The sequence below is a fragment of the Enhydra lutris genome, unplaced genomic scaffold, assembly GCF_002288905.1.
Source record: "Enhydra lutris kenyoni isolate GAN:26980312 unplaced genomic scaffold, ASM228890v2 scaffoldscaffold81, whole genome shotgun sequence".
Classification (NCBI taxonomy): Eukaryota; Metazoa; Chordata; class Mammalia; order Carnivora; family Mustelidae; genus Enhydra; species Enhydra lutris.
The window spans coordinates 2,788,064-2,807,869 of record NW_019154165.1 but is presented as its reverse complement, the minus strand read 5'-3'; the positions used below and the strand labels follow the sequence as shown (position 1 = coordinate 2,807,869).

General features: G+C 37.9%; 1 pseudogene; it reads right to left on the bottom strand.

Annotated features, from left to right (window-relative positions):
* Positions 1 to 4,925: 4,925 nt before the first annotated feature.
* Positions 4,926 to 5,155, bottom strand: LOC111161036 (annotated as a pseudogene).
* Positions 5,156 to 19,806: the final 14,651 nt, after the last annotated feature.

Sequence of the window (19,806 nt, the reverse complement as noted above, 5' to 3'; positions counted from 1 at the left end):
TTTTGGTTCTTCTTTTATTTCAGGGAAGTTTTTCTTTTTTTAAGATTTTATTTATTTATTTGACAGAGAGACAGCGAGAGAAGGAATACAAGCAGGGGGAGTGGGAGAGGGAAAAGCAGGCTTCCCACTGAGCAGTGAGCCCAAGGATGGGGGGGAGATGACACACACGTTTGGTCACAGGACCCTGGGATCATGACCTGAGCCCAAGGCAGATGCCTAATGACTGAGTCACCCAGGCGTCCTGAAATTTTTCCCTATTACGTTCCTAAATATGTTTTCTGGACAATTTTTTGAATTCACCTAGACTTTAGGAACCCTAGCCAGCCTAGTTAGATGGTTTTCATTTTCGATGGATATTATCCTATGAGTGAATTAATCCCTTTGTCCTTTAGCTTTGATTCACTATGATTATCACAATACTGCCTTTCATTATCAGTGATTCTATTTTTAGGCATGGGTATTTTAAGCCATGCTGTTTTCTAATTTATTAGGTCTAAAATGGTATTGTTTTCTCTCTTACTATGTTTCTTTTTCTAAGATTTATTTATTTATTATTTATTTGGGAGAGAGAAAGAGAGAGAGAATGAGCAGGGGAAGGGGCAGAGGGAGAGGAGAGAGAGAATCTTAAGCAGACTCCCTGCTGAGCACAAAGCCCCTGTTTTATTGAGTTCTAAAATACGAAACGCTCAGAATTTTTGGTGTGTTTCTTCAGTTATGTTTTCTTCCATGTGTTTTTATTTTAATTGAACTTTTTATGAAGATCATTGTAGCTTCACAGACACTCATAAGAAATAATACAGGCAGATCCTGTACACTCTTTAACCAGTTTCTCCCAGAGGTAACACTTTGCATCTTAGAGTACAAATCACAACCAGGATATTGACATTGATACAATTAATCCATTTTATTCAGATTTACTTATATTCATTTGTGTATGTGTAACTTTATGTAATTTATTGCATGTGTAAGTTTGTGTATCCATCACCACAGTCAGGATATAGAACAGTTCCAACATCACTAGGATCCTTTGTGTTGCCTTTTTATAACCACACCCTCCCTCCTGAGCTTCACTATCCCTAACTTCTGGCAAACACTAATTTATTCTCCATTTCTATAACTTTGTCATTTTGAGAATGTTTTATAAATGGAATTATATAGTATGTGACTTTTAAGGATTGGCTTTTTTCACTCAGCATAATTACCTGGAGATCTATCCGAGTTATTGTACATGCCAACAGTTTGTTCTTATTATTGCTAAATAGTATTCCATGGTATGAGTGTACCATAGTTTGTTTAACCATTTGTTCATTGAAGTACATCTGGGTTGTTTCTACTTTGGAGCTATTATGAAGAAAGACCATTCATGGACAGGTCTTTGTGTGACTATGTTTTCATTTCTCTGGGATAAATGCCCAAGACTGCAATCGCTGCTCCATATGGACTTTTTAAAATTTCTTTTCAGTGTTCCAGAATTCATTGTTTATGCACCATACCCAGTGCTCCATGCAATATGTGCCCTCCATAATACCCACCACCAGGCTCAACCAACCTCCCACCCCCATCCCCTCCAAAACCATCAGATTGTTTCTCAGAGTCCACAGTCTCTCATGGTTCATCTCCCCTTCCAATTTCCCCCAACTCCTTTCTCCTCTCCAGTTCCCTATGTCCTCCATGTTATTCCTTATGCTCCACAAATAAGTGAAACCATATGATAATTGACTCTCTCTGCTTGACTTATTTCACTCAGCATAATCTCTTCCAGTCCCGTCCATGTTGCTACAAAAGTTGGGTATTCATCCTTTCTGATGGAGGCATAATACTCCATAGTGTATATGGACCACATCTTCCTTATCTCTATATGGATTTAATCTCTTCTTTGCATGTTGTGTTTCTTCCTTTTTCTTCTTTGGTTGCAGTGGTATGTTGGCATGGTAGCCATGTCTTTTCTTTTCCCCTTGCTTGTGCTCAACATGATCTTTCCTGGGCTTCTATTTGTTTTGATATAATTTAGTTGAACCTTCCATGACAATCATCCTAGTGTATCTAGAACCTTTTCATATACTCTTCCAAGGTCTCCTTTGAAAGCAGAATGTTCTGTTCATTATTCTGTAGCCTTCAAGTAATTTATGGTAAGTGAAAACAGCTAAGGTTGTGCCTCTCTTGCTGAGGAGCCTGGACTCTGATCTCTGTCCTCTGATGTTTTATTAAATGTCAATACATGACCCATTTAAGCCTGCCAGGAGTATATTCCACTCCCAAAGCTTTGCGTCAATACTTTTAAGATACAGGGATGGAGGGAACCTCTGGCAAAATGCCAAACCCTTATAGCACCCTCTGCCTTGGCAGACATCCTACAGTAATATGTTGGGACTTCTCCTCTTGAAGGTATGTTCTGGACCCTTCCTCAGATGCAGTGTTCCTCAACCCTTTCCCCTGTCCATTCCAAACTCCTGTTGACTACTCTCCAAATTGGTGAGGTTTAGTGATGACTTACAGATTTTGTTGACTTGCCTTTTCCTAAGTGCTGTTCTGGGGCTTGGAACGGTTAGGAACACTTTGGCACTGTCCCAAGGACTTCAGTTTTCTTCCTTGGCTGCTACTTTTGCAAATTTACATTTTGAAGTTTTACTCTTTTCTTTGTTTGTTTATTGCTGTTGAAACTGTTAGTGTTTTCAAAAATTATGATTTATCTTTGTTCGTTTTGTTAGGTATGTGGTAGGAGTGGTAAGAGTTTAAGTAAGAGTCTATAGGTCAACATTATTCTATCAGCTTTCCCAGGAAATCTAAGTTGGTGTTTTTTTAAACTCCTCTTCGGTGCTAGAGGGCCTGAGTCTGGAGAAGAGCAACACTTTTAGGAAAGCAAGGAAGTATAACAGAGTTGGGCAGTCATTGCAACCAGGACCAGGAAGGGAGAACATAAGTTAAGAAAATGTAGCATGGCACACTCAAACATGGAACTAACCTGGGACCCCTTAAAGAATATGAACCCTCCTTCTCTTCACTCTCCTTACCAAACTCTTTCCAAGTTCTGTCATTTTGCCTCGAGATTCTTCTCATGTGTGTCCCTTCCTCTCCATCTTACTGTCATTGCTTTTAGTCAAACCTCATGTTTCTCTTGGTTTCTGCAACATTATCCTAACAGGGCTTCATGCCTCTAGTTTCTTTCCCATGCAGGCTATCCTCCTCACAATGCCACTGAGTCAGTGTTCCTAAAACACCACTTTGTGTATACCCTCTTCATTCAAAGTCCATCAGAGACTTCCCAATTGCCAAAAAAATAACTTCAAACTTATTAAAATGGTCTAAAAGCAGCTAACATTTATATATTTCCCTAATGCTGAGAACATTCTAATTGATTTTTACATATTCAATAATTTCATCTTCAAATCTTTGAGGTAGTTATAATTATCCTCATTTTACATATGAGAAACCTGAGGTAAGGAGATCCCATAATTTTCCTAAGGTCACACTGCTAGTAAACTGAAGAAATGGGATTCAAATGCTAGCAATGTGGCTCCAGAGTCTATGCTTTTAAATCACCTACATTGTTCCCCAACAATGGCCTTCATTGTCTGCCAGCCTACTGATACTTGTAACCTTGTCACTCTCTCATTACCACCCATACATGAACATTCTGACCACATCAAGCTACTTGCAGTTCCTTGAACACACCGCATTCTTTCATACCTCTGTCCCTTTTTACATGCTATTCTCTCCATGGACCACTCTCACTATACCCTACCAAATCCACTTGGTAAACTCCCATTTATAATTTTTTCTTCTGCTGTTTTTGCTAAAGTATAAATCTAATTTTGCAAAGCCTGGTTTTCTTTCAGTGAGGATTCATGGTCGTTAGGATACACGCAGCTTTCTCAGTACAGTAGATAAGGCTCTGCAAGATCCAGGTCCTGTCTACCACACAACTGTCACCTTTTCACCTCTCCCTTCATACTTCAAACTCCACCCATACCAAACTACTTCAACTTTCCTAACCATACCATTCTATTCTATGTCTCTATGTTTTTGTCCTTGTTCTTCCTTCTGACTGGAACACCTGTACAACTGAAAGATTCTTACATGTGCATCAAGACTCAGTACAATCATCCTCTCTGCAGTGAAGCCTTCCCTTCCCTGACTCGCATGCCCTCCTTTACTTTGTTTAAGCAGAATTGGCTATTCTTTTCTCAGTGCCACCCATGCACCTTGTACATTACTTCTATTGTGGCATTTGTCACACCATGGCACAATTTTTTTTTTACATAGCAGGCTCCTTTATTAACTTTCTTGAGGAGAATGGCTATATTTTTATTTCTTTAAAGTTTATTCTAACTTGTACCTGGCATATAATAGTCACTCCCAAAATATGTGGTGAATGAATAAATTTTTTTTCAGATTTTAAGGCTTTTTACTTGCATATTTAAAAAAATGTGCATTCCAATAATTAAAGTCATTTGAACAACAACAACAAAAATGGCACTCTGATTAAATGGCATTTTGCAGCCTGCAGAACACCTTGAACCATCCTGGGGACCTGGGTGGCTCAGTCGTTGAGTGCCTGCCTTTGGCTCAGGTCATGATCCCAGAGCCCTGGGATCAAGCCCCGGACTGGGCCCCCTGCTCAGTGGGAAGCCTTCTTCTCTCTCTCCTACTCCCCCTGCTTGTATTCCCTCTCTCGCTGTCTATCTCTCTGTGTCAAATAAATAAACAAAATCTTTAAAAAAAATAGAACACCTTGAACCACCTTGGTTTTTACTCTAAATTTCACTGTCATCCCACCCAACTTCTTCCTTCACCAACACGCAAGTTCTTTTCCTACTCTGCCAGCCAGATAGTCATACGGGAGAGGAAGGCATGGCCTTCATTATCAGTAGTTCTTTATCCTTCTATGTGCAAAGGGGCAGCACAGTCATTTAAACTTGATACAAACTCTTTGCATCTTTCAAAGTTAAACAGCTAAAGAAATAAAATAAGAAGGGAGTGCTTGTGGAATGTACAGTGCATATTGGCAGTGCATGCCTCATTAAGATTCACCTGATTGCTTCTCCCATTCAGTCATTTCTTTTGAAGGCAGTAGATTTTTCTCTTGCGTTTTTGTCTTCTTCAATTTCAACTTATCGAATTTCTCAATCTCAGCCATATTGAGTTTGTCAGACATGGTTGCAGAGGAAGCAGAGCAAGGCCAGTGAACTAGTGATGCCTGGTTTGTGCAGTGGCCACTTTCAAGTCATGAATGAATCTTAATATCCTTAGCACAGTTCTAGGACACAGTAGGCACTCAATAAATAGCTGTTTACTTAACAAATAAATGTTTATACTCTTTTTTTCACTGTTATGTGTTTTCCTTCCAAATACTTTCCTACATCTTCAAATAAATCCTTTAGTGGGAGCCCTTAGTGCCTCAGAGCCAGCTTGTGGGTTGTTTTTCAGAGCAAAGGGTGACCTTGAAGAGAACAGCACAACCTAAGGAAACATGGCTAGAGGAAAGAGGCTGGTTCAAGCTGGGAGGAGCAGAGAAGCGTAGAATATTTGACAGGACCTAATAGGCTTGGGTGTATAAAGGTAGCTCTGTGGGTATGGCAGAGTCTTTCTGGTAGCAATGATTCCAAAACTTGAGTGGCCATTAGAATTAGGGAATAATTCTCCATAGATTTCTGTATGTCCTGTGAATAGAGGCACTGATTGCTTGTGCTCCAGACTTTCTTTCTAAGGGTGTTTACCCAGTGAACAGCCTTGGAAGATAGATTGTATTCCCTTCCAGGAAAAAGGACAGGTTTATTTCTGTCACATATAATAAAGTTCTTTCAGTGAGGATTCATGGTCGTTAGGATAAAGATCTAGAATAAAGATCAGGCATACTTATCACCCATCATAAAAAAGTTAAGTTCCCTCAGCTTGGTGTCCTTCTTTTGTAACACAACTCACTGCATGTTCCTGCATCACTTAGCCCTCCTCATGCCATCCTGTGAGAACTAAGGCATGGGAAATGGACACACTGATACTCTGGCTATAGGTATTGATGAGTAATAATAACTACATCATCATCATCATCATCATCATCATCATCATCAACAACTCTTGTCTCTGACCCAGGAATTTCATGTGTTCTATCAGTATCCATGAAACCATGACAGGCTAACTTGTTAACTTACAAGTAGGGTAAAATCTCACAGTTCTTGACAAAGATCACCAGGAGAACTTGCTTAAAATGCAGGCTCTTGGTTCTCCTCCCAGTTATGATTTGATAGTTTCAGAATGCATTTTAGATAAGTGATTCTAATGTTAGAGGTCCTTCAATTTCCCTTAAGAAACATTGTTTTCAGGAGTATGCTAATCTATAGACTACAGATTTTACTATAGACAGAAGACAACCCTTTCTTCTTGCATACATAGAGGTAATCATAGATTAGCACATGAGTTCCTTTGGCAATTGTTCTGGTTCAAAAGAAACTGTTAATGTAGAAAATGTCTGCTCACTATAAGTAATATATAAGAGAAAGTTATGTACTGGCTAGAGTAAAATAGAAAGAAATAGAAATGCAAGTACAAACTTGTAGCTTTGTCACTAAACTCAATTGTTTAATCACTGTCAAAATTGAACTTGGGTTTTTCTTTCTTCTCTGAGAAAAAGTGGGAAGTGGTTCTTCACCCTTAACTCTTTATTAGATTGGTTAATTCAGCCTGACTTTCAAAAAATATTTGCTGAACACCTATTATGTGTTGAGCACAGTTCCAGGAGTCAAAATATATCGATGAATGAGGCAAAGTCCTTGCTTTTGTGGAGCTTATATTCTAGTGGAGGGACATAGAAACCTCACATATTTTCAGATGATGAAGAAACCAAAACAGAGTAATGGGATAAAGAATGACTTGATGAGTCAGTGGTTAGTGCTGAGGGACATTTTAGCTACAGTGGTCAGAGAAGACCTTTCTGAAGAGGTAACATTTGAACTGAAATCTAATTAAACAAGACATGTAGTTCTTTTTTTTTTTTAAAGATTTTATTTATTTGACAGAGAGAGACACACAGAGAGAGGGAACGCAAGCAGGGGGAGTGGGAGAGGGAGAAGCAGGCTTTTGCCGAGCAAGGAGCCTGATGCGGGGCTCGATCCCAGCACCCTGGGATCCTGACCTGAGCTGAAGGCAGACACTCAACGACTGAGCCACCCAGGTGCCCCAAGACATGTAGTTCTAACTGTCGGTCTCTGCCTACTAGAAAATTATGCATTTGTAGGAAGTGAAGCTCTTTAGCCTTCATGAGGCTTTCCTTAGCACAGCCTCACCCACCTCCTGCCAAGCCCAAACACATATCAGGAACTTCTCACTGGTAGCCTACTGTCTGAGTGTTTAAGATAGCAGCAGAGTAGGAGGACCCTAGGCTCACTTTGTACCACGAATACAACTAGATTATTATTGAATCATCCTAAAATACCCCAGAAATTGACCTAAAGACTGGCAAAACAAACTCCACAACTAAAGGTGGAAAAGAGGTCACATTGAAGAAGTTAGGAAGTATGGAGATATGTTTTGGGATAGAAGTGGATCATGGCCACTATAATGGGGAGGGAGCCATAGTCATGGAGAAAGGAGAGAGGCAGACTAGCACATATGAGAGTGCACAGTGGAAACTCATCCTCATAGCAATGGTGTATGGAAAGAGAAGAGCCAAATTTCATGACTTCCGGCAGCCAACAGGGCTAGAGTTTTAATGGTCAGAGACCTTGGCTGGAATAAAGCCTGGAAGACACTACACTGCTCTTGGAAAGAAGGCAGGCAAACACCTGCAGACATACAGTGTGGAAACAGTAATCTGAATAGTGCCTGGGGCACAGAGTGGGGAGATTATTTGCTCATTTCAGAGCATATCCCAGAGAGGTAGTTTTCATAGGGAAACCCCTCAGGGAACAAAGAAACTAGCAGGTGTCATTTCCCTCACCCACCTCTCAACATATGCACAGAGTCACCTACTGGACCCACTGCAGCACTGACACCTGCTACCTAACTTGCTTATACCAAGACCCACCTACCCCCACACTCTAGTGGATCCACCCTTCCCAGTCGCACTTGCCTCAGTTCCAGCATGACAGGCTCCTTCCCCCAGAAGACTGGTCCAAAGCTCTCTTCACACTGGTCCCATGACATGGGAGTTCTGTGGGACTCATTCCCAGTGGCAATAGCAACAGGTCTCATTTCACAAAAAGACCAGAGCACACCTAGTTAAAATGCACTGCATTCAGGCCGGGGACCAAACACTGCCCACAACAGGCAAAGAGAGCCTCTGCAGATAACTGATCTGAAGAATAAAACAGCCAGGACAAAATACCAGAGCTCACTCAGCACACATTGGAGACATTCCGGAAGCAACAGGCCCTGAGGAAAAGGAGGCACTACATGGCAGGGCATTACAAGACTTATTCTTCATAAGGTCATTACACTCAAGTACCCCATCTAGAGGTGTAGTTGATGTTCCTAACACAGAGAAAATAGGCACAGAGACTTAGATAAAATGAGAAGACAGAGAAAATTATCCCAAATGAAAGAATAGGACAAGGCCATGGCCCAAGAGCTAAGTGAAATGGATATAAGTAACATGCCTGATGGAATATTTAAAACAATGATCATAACAATACTGGATTCAAGAAGACTGGAAGACATGAGTGAGACCCTTAATACAGAGATGAGGAATAATATAGAAGAGATATAGGTCTCAATAAACTAAATGAGAATCCCACTTGATGGAAGGAACAGAAGGCTCAAAGAAGCAGGGAATGAATTAATGACCTAGAAGACAAAATAATGGAAACCAATCAAGCTAAACAAGAGAGAAAGAAGAATTAAGCAACATGAGAATAGACAGGGAAACCAGAGACTCCATTAAACATTTGTATTATAGAAGTCCCAGAAGAAGAAGAGAGAGAAAGAGGACAGAAAATTTATTTCAAAAGTAATAGATGAAAATGTCTCTAAAGTAGGGAAGGAAAGAAACATCAAGGTACAAGAAGCACAGAGAACTCCCATCAATATCAACAAAAGCAGACCCACACAAATCATACTGTAATTAAATCAGCAAAATATAGCGATAAAGAGGGCACCTGGGTGGCTCAGTTGGTTAAGTAACTGCCTTCAGCTCAGGTTATGATCCAGGAGTCTCAGGATCAAGTCCTGCATCAGGCTCCCAGCTCCACGGGGAGTTTGCTTCTCCCTCTGACTTTCTCCCCTCTCATGCTCTCTCTCACTGTCTCTCTCTCGAATAAAAACATAAAATCTTTTAAAAAAATGAAACCTTTAAAAGAATATAGTGATAAAGAAAAAAATTTAAAATGAGCAAGAAAAGAAGACGGTAATATACAAGGGAAACCTCATAAGGCTAGCAGGGGATTGTTAAGAAGAAACTTTCCAAGTCAGAGGGAGTGGAATGATATATTCAGAGAGCTGAATGGGAAAAACCTGCAGCCAAGAACACTCTATCTGGCAAGTCTATCATTCAGAATACAAGGAGAAATAAAGAATTTCCTAGATAAATAAAAACTGAAGGAGTTCATGACCACAAAAGTAGCCCTACAAGAAATACTAAAGAGAACACTTTGAGTGGAAGGGAGAGACCAAAATTGACAGTATAAAGGCAGGAAACACAAAAGCAGTAAAAATTAATATTTCTGTTAAATGTCAATCAAGGAATTCAAGAAAAAGTATATAAAATATAACATATACCTAAAATGTGGGGAGGAGAGGAGAAAAGAATGGACTCAAACTTAAAAAATAATCAACTTAATATAGAATAAAAGGTTATATACAAACCTAATGGTAACTACATATCAAAAATGACTAATAAACATGCAAAGAATAAAGAGAAGGAAATCCAAATATATCACTAAAGAAAATCAGCAAAACCTGAAAGAAAGACAAGAAAGCATCAAAGAAAATCTTCAGGAACCACCACAAAACAAGTAACAAAATGGCAATAAATATATATCTATCAATAATTACTTTGAATATAAATAGTTAAATGTGAGAAGATATAGGGTGTCAGAATGGATTAAAAAAATGAGACCCGTCTACATGCTGCCTGCAAGAGACTCATTTTAGACCTAAAGACAAATGAAAAATGAAAGTAAGGGTATTAGAAAAGCATTTATCATGCAAATGGATGTCAAAAGAAATCTGGTTTATCAATACTTATATATAACAAAATAAACATTAAAACAAACACTGTGACAAGAGATAAAGAAGGACGCTATAGAATAATAAAGGGAAAAATCCAACAAGAAGATACAACAATTGTAGATATTTATGCACTCAGTATCGGAGTACCCAAATACATAAAACAATTAATAAGAAACATAAAGGAACTAATTGATAATAACACAATAATAATAGGGACTTTAACACCTCACTCAAAACACTGGCTTTGAATGATACATGTAACAGATGGACTTAACAGATCTATTCAAAAATTTCAATCCTAAAAGACTAGAATACACATTCTTTTCAAGTGCCTATGGAACATTCTGCAAGAGAGATCACATATTAGGTCACAAAACAGGCCTCAATAAATACAAATAGATTGAAATCATACCATGCACCTTTTCTGACCATAATGCTATGAAACTAAACATCAAACATGAGAAAAAATTTGGAAAGACCACAAATACATGGAAGTTACATAACATGCTACTAAACAATGAAAAGGGCAACCAAGAAATCAAAGAAGAACTAAAAAAATTACATGGACACAAATGAAAATGAAAACACAATTGTCCAAAACCTTTGGGATGCAACAAAAGTGGTCTCAAGAGGGAAATATATAGCAATACAAGTCTACCTCAAGAAGCAAGAGAAAGCTCAAATAAATAAACTAACCTTAAACTTAAAGGAGCTTTAAAAAGAACAACAAATGAAGACTAAAGCCAGCAGAAGGAAGGAAATAATAGATTAGAGCAGAAACAAATCACATAAAAACAAACAAACAAAAAACCCATAAAACAGATCAATGAAACTAGTAGATGTATCATTGAAAAAAACGAAATAAAATTGATAAACCTATAACCAGACTTATCAAAAAAATAAAAAGGAACCCCCAAAAATAAAATCACAAATGAGAAAAAGGAATAACAACCAACACCAAAGATATAGAAACAGTTTTAAGAGAATATTATTAAAAACTACATGCCATGGCGCCTGGGTGGCTCAGTGGGTTGGAGCCTCTGCCTTCGGCTCGGGTTGTGGTCCCGGGGTCCTGGGATCGAGCCCCGCATCGGGCTCTCTGCTCAGCGGGGAGCCTGCTTCCTCCTCTCTCTCTGCCTGCCTCTCTGCCTGCTTGTGATCTCTGTCTGTCAAATAAAGAAAGAAAGAAAAAATCTTAAAAAAAAAAAAAAACTACATGCCAACAAGTTGGACAACATAGAGGAAATGGATAAATTCCTAGAAACATAAAAACTACCAAAACTAAAACAGGAAGAAACAGAAAACTTCAATAGACCAACCAGCAAAAATACTGAATCAGTAATTTAAAAAACTCTGAAGAAACAAAAGTCCAGGACCAGATGACCTCAGGCCAATTCTACCAAACATTTAAAGAAGAGTTAATACATATTCTTCTCAAATTATTCCAACAAACAGAAAAGGAAGGAAAACCCAAATTCATTCTATGAGGCCAGCATTACTCTGTTAAAAAAAAACCAGGTGAAGACACCATTAAAAAAATAGAACTACAGGCCAATATCCCTGATGAACATAGATGCAAAACTGTCAACAAAACACCAGCAAAAAATATCCAACAGTACATTAAAAAATCATTCACCATGATCAAGTGGGATTACTCCTAGGTTGCAAGGGGGATTCAACATTTGTTAATCGATCAACATGATACACCACATCAATAACAGAAAGGGAAAGAACCATATGGTCATTTCAATAGACGCAGAGAAAGCATCATCCATTCATGATAAAAACCCTCAACAAACTAGGCTTAGAGGGAAAATACCTCTACATAGTAAAACCCACATCTAATAACGTTCTCAATGGTGAAAAACTGAGAAATTTTTCCTCTGTGCTTAGGAACAAGACAGGGATGTCCACTCTCACCACTGTTATTATACATAGTACTGGAAGTCCTAGCCACAGCAATCAGAAAACAAAAAGAAGTAAAAGTAATACAAATGAGCAAGGAAGAAGTAAAGTTTTCACTATTTTCAGATGATACGATACCATATATAGAAAACCTGAAAGACTCCACAAAAAAACGGCTAGAACTGATAAATGAAATCAGTAAAGTTGCAAGATGCAAAATCAATGTACATAAATCTGTTGCATTTCTACACCAATAATGAAGCAGCAGAAAGAGAAATTAAGAAAACAATAACATTTACAATTATACCAACAATATTAAGATACTTAGAATAAACCTAACCAGAGGTGAGAGACCTATACTCTGAAAAGTGTGAAAAACCAATGGAAGGAAATCAGGACAACATAAAGAAATGGAAAGACATTCTATGCATATGGATTGGAAGAACAAATATTGTTAAAATGTCTATACTACCTAAAGCAATCTATGCATTTAGAGCTACCCCTCTCAAAATACCAACATCATTTTTCACAGAACTAGAACAAACAATCCTTAAATTTGTATGGAACCACAGAAGACCCCAAATAGCCAAAGCAATCATGAAAAAGAAAAGCAAAGCTGAAGGCATCACAATTCCAGATTTCAAGTTATATTATAAAACTATAGTAATCAAAACAGTATGGTACTGGCACAAAAATAGATACATAGATCAATAGAACAGAATAGACAACCCAGGAAGAAACCCACAACTATATATAGTCAATTAATCTTTGACAAAGCAGGGAAACCTATCCAATGGGAAAAAGTCAGTGTCTTCAACAAATAATGTTGGGGAAACTGGACAATATGAAAAGAAAGAAACTGGACCACTTCCTTACAGCATACACAAAAATAGATTCAAAATGGATTAACGACCTAAATGTGAGACAAAAAAAACATAAAAATCCTAGAAGAGAACACAGATAACAACCCTTTGACATTGCCCTAGCAATTTTTTTCTAGACATGTCTCCTTTGAGGCAAGGGAAACAAAAGCAAAAATAAACTATTGGGACTACATCAAAATAAAAAACTTCTGCACAGTGAGGGGAACAATCAACAAAACTAAAAGACAACCTATGGAATGGGAGAAGGTATTTGCAAATGATGTATCTGATAAAGGGCTAGTATCCAAAATATATGAAGAACTTACACAACTAAACACCCCAAAAACAAATACTCCAAATTGGGCAAAAGATATGAAGAGATATTTCTCCAAAGAAGACATACATATGGTCAACAGATACATGGAAAGATGTGAATCATCACTTATCATCATGGAAATGCAAATCAAAATTACAATGAGAAATCACCTCACACCTGTCGAAATGGCCAAGGGCAATAGCAGAAGTAGTGATATATCAAGAAAAAGGAACCCTTTTGCACTGTTGGTGTCAATGCAAACTTGAACAGTCATTCTGGAAAACAGCATGGTGGTTCCTCAAAAAGTTAAAAATAGAACTACCCTATGACCCAGCAATGGTACTACTGAATAATTTCCCAAAGAATACAAAACATACAAAAACACTAGTTCAGAGGGACACATGCAGCCCTCTGTTTATAGCAGCATTATTTATAATAGTCAAGATATGGAAGTGGCCCACATGTCCATTAATTGATGAATGGATAAAGATATACCACTTCTATATCTATATCTATATCTATATCTATATATCTCTTATATCCTACTATTCATATATATGTTATTATTTTTGAATGGAATGTTATTATATATGTTATATATATAACATATATGTTATATGTGTATATATATGTTATATATGTATATATATGTTATATATATATAACATATATATATATATTATTGTTTTGGAATTCCATTACATCTAGCGGAATAATATGCCATATTAATTATATATATATATATATATATATATATATATATATATATATATGATGACACATTATTCAGCCATAGAAAAGAATGAAATCTTGCCATTTCCAACAACATGGATAGAGCTAGGAGTATAATGCTAAGTGAAATAAGCCAGTCAGAGAAAGACAAATACCATATGAGTTCATTCATATGTGGAATTTAAGAAATAAAACAAAGGAGCAAAGGATAAAAAAGAAGAGTGACAAATTAAGAAACAGATTCTTAATTATAGAGAACACACTGATGGTTACCAGAGAAGAGGTGGGTGGGGGAATGGGTTTAATAGGTGATGGGGAATAAAAAATGAACTTGTTGTGATGAGCACTGGGTGATGCATGGAAGTGTTGAGTCACTATATTATATACCTGAAACAAGTAAAACACTTGTTTTTTAAAAAACATGTGTTTTTTTAAAAAAAGACATATGACAATTCAAAGAAAGTAAATAAATAAATTCAACATTTGTTAAAAAGAATTAGCCTGCTGCCCTAAGGACCTATCTGGTGTGTTTGAGGAAAGCCTTAATCTGAAGAACTGGGCTTCATTTTTCTGATATATATTTATGGTAAATGTATCTGTGTCAAAAATTATTCTAGGCACTGGGGATATGTCAATCAGTGTATAAGAGAGACTCCAAATCTCACAGGGCTTCTAGAAGTTTCTATGGCAATTGCTGGTTTAAATCCCCCCTACCCCACCAGCCAACTGTGAGTTTGAATCTTTTTCAATGCAGATTAACCCCTGGAATTTAGAAACCTCTACTCAAATTTCTGTGATTATTACTAGTATGCAAATACTACTGTTCTGGTCGCTAGACTCCAAATTGACTCTCAAAACAAATGCAACTAAGACTTTAATTAGCCCCATCCCCTTGGACCCTGTGATTTGGACTTTTGTTCATCTCCCTTATTCAGGTTGGGCCCTATACCCTAGAGGTTTCCTTCTCCCCATCACTACTTGCCAGTCTTCTCTGTCCTCCCCCTGTCAGGGTTCCTTTTGCTGTGCCTGTGCCCATGCCTGTTGCTGTGGTTTTGACACTGACTCCCAGAACTGCTTCTAGCTTGCTTGCTCATTGCCTGATGATCAAAGCTAAATGAAAACAAAGATGATGGAGGCAGCAGCGCCTGCATCAGCAGCTCCTGTCTAGTGAAAGGTTCCTTCCAATCAAGAAGAGGTTGCTGTGGAAACCAGACCTCTTATTTCTAACCTACTCTAATCCCTCTCTTACCAATTCTGATTACAATTGAATGAATTTTGTTTCAAGAGACAACTTTCTCAACCATTTTTACAACCAGCTTTTTGGCATCTAATTGGTGCCAAAGGCTAATTGCCTTTCCTTAAAGGGAACAAATCCTTTCTCTTTCTGAATGCTTTCCAGTAATTATTTCAGTGCTTATTATACGCAAGGCAGTGTGGTGGACCTTGGTGGTAGATATAAAAATGGAAATTTTTATATGTGTGCAATTTATAATCTGGACCTATATTACCAAATTCCTCTCTAAAATAACTGTACCAAGCTACTGTCTTTCCTTTGGATATATATCAAGGAGTGAGATTGCTGGATCATATACTAGTCCTATTTTTAATTTCTTAAGGAGTCCCCATACTGTTTTCCAAAATGACCATACCAATTTACATTCCCACCAAACAGTGTGCAAGGGCTCTCTTTCATCCTCACCCTTGTCAACACTTGTTTTTTCTTGTTTTCTTGGTAATAGATAGCCATGGTAACTGGTGTAAATTAGTATCTAAGATTTTAATTTGTATTTCCCTGATTAGTAATCTTGAACACTTTTTCATATACATTTTGTCCATTTGTATCACATCTTTGTAAAAATGTATATTCAGGAAATTTACTCATTTATATTTTTTATTTTTTAATTATTTATTTAGAGTCTACTTAGTTAACATACAGTTTAATATTAGAGTCAGGTGTACAATATATTGATTCAACATTTCCATACACTTCCCAGTTCCGACACTTCCACACAACACCCAGTTGCTCTTCACAAGTGCACTCCTTAATCCCCATCACCTATTGAACCCATCCCCCTGCCCTCCTCCCCTCTGATAACCATCAGTTTGTTTTTTATAGTTAAGGTTTTTTTTTTGTTTTTTGTTTTTTTTTAATATTTCATTTATTTATTTAACAGACAGAGGTCACAAGTAGGCAGAGAGGCGGGGGGGCAGGCTTCCTGCTGAGAAGAGAGCCTGAAGCGGGGCTCAATCCCAGGACCCTGGGATCATGACCTGAGCCAAAGGCAGAGGCTTAACCCACTGAGCTACCCAGGCGCCCCTATAGTTAAGTTTTTATAGGTTTTTTTTTTAATGGTTTCATGGTTTGCATTTCTCTACTTCTTTCTTTTTCCCTTTGTTCATTTGTTTCTTAAATTCCACATATGAGTGAAATCATATGGTATGATTTTCTCTGACTGACCTATTTCACTTAGCATTATGCTCTCTAGCTCATCCATGTCATTGCAAATGGCAAGATTTCATTCTTTTTTATGGTCAAATAATATTCCTATAGATAGGTAGATAGATGATAGATAGATAGATAGATAGATAGATAGATAGATGATAGCTAGATAGATAGATTCTATATAGATATAAATATGTCAAGGAGTGAGATTGTTCACTATATGTGGGGTGTGTGTGTATGTGTGTGTGGGGAGGTGTGTGTGTTTCTTCTTTATCCATTCATCAATTAAGGGCCACTTGGGCCACTTCCATATCTTGGCTATTATAAACAATACTGTTATAAACAGAGGGCTGCATGTGTTCCTCTGAACTAGTGTTTTTGTATTCTTTGGGAAATTATCCAGTAGTGCCATTGCTGGTCATAGGGTCGTCTATTTTTAACTTTTTGAGGAACCTCCATTCTGTTTTCCAGAGTAACCACACCAGTTTGCATTCCCACCAACAGTGCAATAGGGTTCCTTGTACTGCATATCTTCACCATCTGGTGTTTCTTGTGTTGTTGATTTCAAAAGAAATGATTACAGGAGAAGCAAGCAGGCAAATCCTAATGAGGCATGTGCCACCAAGACAAGGTTGTCCCTTGTAAGTTAAGGACTTCCTTTGTCTTGCTGCTTTCTTAAAGCACTACATTTTGTAAATTTACTTACAACAAGTCTTGGTGTTGGCCTCCTTTTGTTGATTTTGATGGAAGTTCTCTGTGCCTCCTGGATCTGGATGTCTCTTTCCTTCCCTAGATTAGGGATGTTTTCAGTTAAAATATTTTTTTCTTCAAATAAATTTTGTGCCCTCTTTTTGTTCTCTTCTTCTTCTGTGACTCCTATAATATGAATGTTATGTTTGATAGAGCCACTGAGTTTCTACATCTACTCTCCTAATGCATAATTCTTCTTTCTTTCCCAGCTTCATTATTTTCCATTGTTTTGTCTTCTCGGTCACTAATTTGTCCCTCTGCTTCTTCCAGTATTCTGTTCATTACATCAAGCTTTCTTTCATTCTCATTTATTGCATTCTTCATCTCAGTTCTTTCTCTGTGTTAAGGTTCTTGCTGATGTCTTCTATTATTTTCTCAAGCCCTGTGAGTATCCTTATGATTATTGCTTTAAATTCTCCATCAGACATGTTATATTGATGTCTGTTTCACTTAGATTTCTCACCATGGTCTTATCTTATTTTATTTAGGATAAATTCCTCCTTCTTGGCTTTTGTCTAAGTCTCTGCTTTCTTCTCTGTGTTTGAAAAGCCAGTTATGTCTCCTGCTCCCAAAAGTAATGGCCTTGAGAAATGAATGGGTAAAGAAGATGTGAGACACACACACACACACACACACACACACACACACACACACTGGAATATTACTCAGCCATAAAAAAATGAAATCTTACCATTTGCAATGAAGTGGATGGAAATAGAGGGTATTATGCTAAGCAAAATAAGCCAGTCAGGGAAAGGCAATTATCATATGATTTCACTCATATGTGGAATTTAAGAAACAAAACAGATGAACATAGGGGAAGGGAAGGAAAAGTAAAATAAGATGATATCAGAGAGGGAGCCAAACTGTAAAAGACTCTTAACTATAGGAAAAAAAACTGAAGTACTCTAGAGGGGAGGTGGATGGGGGCTGGGGTAATTGGGTGATGGGCATTAAGGAAGGCACTTGATGTAATGAGCATGGTATTATATACAATTGATGAATCACTGAAATCTATCTCTGATACTAATAATACACTATATGTTAATTAATTGATTTTAAATTTTAAAAAAGCAAAAAATAATAGAAGCAATGACCTTATGAAGAAGATATGCTATAGTGTGCAAGGCCTGGTGCTTCAGGAAGTGTCTCCTGTGTGTGGTTTATGTACTTTCCTGATGTGTTGTGGCTGTTCTATCCTTCAGCATAGTTTTCTGCAAAGAGGCAGTGTTTGGTCCCCAGCTTGAATCTGGTGAGTTTTACCTAGGTATGTTCTGGTCTGCTTGTGAAATGAGACCTGACACCACCTTCTCAGGAACTGATGCCCTAAAGAACCATCTGGTTGGGAGACATGGTGTAGGCAGGGGTTTGTACTAGTCTTCTGGGGGAGGGCCCTGATGCACTGGGACTGAGGGATACTTGGCTGAGAAGGGTAGTCCTGCCAGATCACCATGGTGTGGGGCTTGGTGTCAGGCAGTGTGGGTGCGCACTTCCTTCTGCAGGTGGCTGTCTTGTTCATGTTGAGGGGCAACAGAGGGAAACAGTGCCAGCCAGCTTCTTTGTTCCCAGGCAGCTGTGTCCGTGAATGCTCTCTCTCAGGGATGTGCTCAAGAAGAGTGAATAATCTCCCCATGGTGTGCCCCAGTTGTTCTTCAGATAGCTATTTCCGTGGGGTCTGCCCCCAAGTTGTTTGCCTGCCTTCTCTTCAGGAGCAGCACAGTGCCGTCTTGGGCTTTATCAGAGCCAAACCCATGGACATTTAAAGTTCCAGTCTTTAAGCCCTGCTGGTTGCAAGAATGCACAAAATTTGTCCTCTCTTGTTTTTTAGCCACTGGCTTTGGGGAAACCTTCTTATGTGTTCTCCTGTGTGGTCCTCTCTCTTGCTCTTCTCCTTAACCATGTCTCCCTGCAGCACCTGTGATCTATTCTCCCCCAAACCATGTTTCTGCACTTTCCACCTTCTTAGATATGGCCTCTTCTATCCCTTTAGTTGTGGAGTTTGTTCTGTCAGTCTTCAGGCTGATTTCTGGGATATTTAGGATGATTTGATAGTTATCCAGTTGTATTAGTGGAATGAGAGGAGCCTAGGGTTCTACTCTGTTGTCATCTTCCTCTTTTGTCCCTCCTTTGAACCCATTTTTAAATTATATATATGTATATATAATTTAAATTATATTTTAAATGTATAATTTAAATTAAATATATATAAATATATAATTTATAATAATATAACTTAAATTTTATATATATATATATATCAAGTTCCTTATATGTTTTGGATATTAACCCCTTATTAGATATATGTTTTGCAAATATTTTCTCTTATTCCATAAGTTACCATTGAATTTTGTTTCTTTTGCTGCATAGAATATTTTTAGTTTGATGCAGTCCCACTTGTTTATTTTTCCCTTTTTTTGGTCTATGCTTTTGATATCATTACCAGAACATCATCAACAAGACCAAAGTCAAGGAGCTTTTTTCCCTGTTTTTTCTAGGAGTTTTATGGTTTCAGTCTTACATATAAGTTTTTAATCCATCTTGAGTGAACTTAGCTGTCCAGTTTTTCCAACGCCATTTATTGAAGAGGCTGTCCTTTCCCCATTATGCATTCATGGCACCCTTGTCAAAGTTTAGTT